The 2,744-nt window shown below is 31.3% G+C and overlaps 1 long non-coding RNA gene across 1 annotated transcript; it reads right to left on the bottom strand.

Annotated features, from left to right (window-relative positions):
* Window positions 1–1,874: 1,874 nt before the first annotated feature.
* On the bottom strand, window positions 1,875–2,495 carry LOC146922407 (uncharacterized). The gene is made up of 2 exons (XR_015010852.1): window positions 2,323–2,495; window positions 1,875–2,222 (listed from the first exon to the last, which is right to left on the bottom strand). It is a non-coding gene; the product is annotated as an uncharacterized LOC146922407 (long non-coding RNA).
* Window positions 2,496–2,744: the final 249 nt, after the last annotated feature.

The following is a 2,744-nucleotide window of genomic DNA, read 5'->3' as shown; positions in this document are numbered from 1 at the left end:
CTTAGCAACTGTTTCAAGGATTCGACGCATGTTCGGTCCCCTTTTTACACTTTTTGGTTCATGTCAAGAACATTCACGATTTCGTCAAACATAAACACAATATTCCCCGAGATTTACCGGTTGATCTCTCAAGTTAACCATTTTACGGAAACCGGCGTTTGTTTACCAAGAACAAGGGTAAACGGTATGTACATAGGTATAAATATTAGGAGTAATAGTTATACCGGATTGACCCACCGTGAGAATACTACATAGTATATTATGAAAATGTCATAAGATATTCTCACAATGATACCGGTGTATACCACTCTTAGACTGAACCCACTATGATCCCAAGATGTGGACTCGAAGTGCTTTATTGTCTTTCAAACGTTGTCTTTATCTGGATAACCATAACGTTGGTTAATGGAAACTTGACGAATAATGCTGAGGGACATGAGTGTCCTAGATGGGATTTGTCCCTCCTTTATAATAGGAGATATATCTTTAGGCCTCTTGATGAAATATGACTAAAAAATTGTATGTCCATGCCGAATTAAGTCAATATGAGATATTGGGCTTATTCATTATTCAAAAGATATTTCGGGATCAAGAAATATAAATATTAATCCGTACAATGGTGACAAAATATATGCCTTGTGATCAATATAGATATGAGGACAAAGGAGTAATTGTGCACATGAACATTATCGTGGAAAAGGTTTCGTCCGATCACTTGACATTCTTGTCACTTGGGTAGCGATGATGTGTTTCTAGATACCACTCAACCGTTATAATATTTAATATAAGATTTAATGTTATTGCCAACGTGACAAGAACCTATAGGGTCACACACAATAGAACGGTCAAAAGGAGAACATATAAATAAGACGTATATAAGATGGGTGCGTTTAGCAAATAACGCTAATCGCTTAGCAAAAGCTAAATGGGTTAATGAGCTTATGGAAGCCCAATAATGTTTTCGACTTTCGAACATACTAGGAGTTTTATAAATAGAACCCTTGTACCGAAGTCGAGGTAACACGTTTTACGGAGAAGCTGTAATTCTCTTGAACCTCTTATCGCTTGGCTAGAACCGAAAACAAGAGGAGCACCGTTCGTGTGGACGAGTAGAGGATTTGCTCTTTTACTTTGATGTGATCGAGAATTTTTTTGCACATCGAGAGGTAACGCATTTTCTTTGTGCTTCTAATGATGCCTATGCCATGTTAAAGTTTTAGAAGAAACACATTTTTTATAGGTTCAATATCCCTAGGATATTTATTAGTGATGGAGGGAAACATTTCTATAACAAATATTTTGATAGTTTTGTCGAAGTACAATTTTAAACATTTTTGTAACAAATTTAATTTTTTGAGGTCAATTATGAAATCTCTCACTTTAAAAGGACTAGAGGTAGAAATCAACTAATTTGTGAACTAGTAAAAGAAAAACATGCTTTTATTTAACTCTCTGTGTCTGTGTGTATGTTCCCGCTCATTTAGAAGGTAATCCAGTCAAAAATACATAAAGGTTTATAAATCAAGAATCCTCATTTCTTGTGTTTTCTTGCGCCATCAATACTCAGAGGTCAAGAATAAGTTGTTTATCATAGTTCATCATATTTGTAGGTTAAGGAGTTTGTGTATATATGTAATAGTGTATGTATAGACGTTCTACCTCTAGTCCTTTTAAAGTGAGAGATTTCAATAATTTTATATTCCAATAAAATTTATTGAATTTATTATTTCACTTAACTTTCTTCAATATTGCATTGCATCCTACAATCGTCTAATGTAATCGTAAGAGTATGCTTTTAGTTATAATTAGTAATATCCTAATATGATAATCAAAATTAAGAGAGAAAATTATAATCTAAACAATAATATTTATGCTTTATTTCATTTAATTATCATTCTGTTATAGAACAAGCCATAACTGCATTAGAAATTTGAAAAGGAAAAAAACAATTCAAGTATTGAGTGCCAACACAATAATTAAATTACATATCATATACTATTTCATCATAAATTATATTTCTTATATCTTTTTCTAGAGCAAGAAATCATTCTTCTCTGTAAGGCCTTTTTGTATTCTCTTTGGCTTTGTACTCTAATGATTATTGGAATGATTCGAGAAAATTGCGACATTGACATCGATAATTCATACACCGAGGAATTCTAGGAAGCACACACTTAACCATTTTTTCACAATCAGAATCATTACCACATTCAGTACTTCGTCTAATGAGAAAAAAGACAGAAGAATGTTACAAATTAAAGGGGAAAGGAGATTACATAAGAAGTAAAGATTACAGTTTCAAAATAATTAAAAATTGCTTACCTCCTTCTCTGGCAAGAAACAAGAACAAAAAAGTGGATCAAAACATAAAAAACCATCATAAGTTTAGCCATATATTTCCCCTTATTTTAATTGTTTCAAATAGAAAAGGATATGACCACTTTATAATGTTTAAATCTCAAACTTTCTTTATACCTATTAAATAGATTTTAAAACACATAGTAAAATATCTCTTAACTATATTTAATTATCTTGTTTGTCCCTTTAATATACTTAGTAAGGATGTCGTATAAAAAAATTCCAGTTATAAGAAATACTTAGTAAGGATGTCGTATAAAAATAATCCAGTTATAAGAAAAAATAATGTTAATTGTTTAACCTTTCGTGATAGAATAACAATTATTTTACACTTAGGAAAAAGATCAAATATTAAAAAGGTCAGGTAATTTTTTTACCTTATTAAG

Source organism: Medicago sativa, chromosome 5, assembly GCF_051527215.1.
Source record: "Medicago sativa cultivar Bolivia chromosome 5, Bolivia_mono, whole genome shotgun sequence".
Taxonomy (NCBI): domain Eukaryota; kingdom Viridiplantae; phylum Streptophyta; class Magnoliopsida; order Fabales; family Fabaceae; genus Medicago; species Medicago sativa.
Note: the sequence above shows the minus strand (reverse complement) of the source record. Positions and strands in the feature narration are given on the sequence as shown.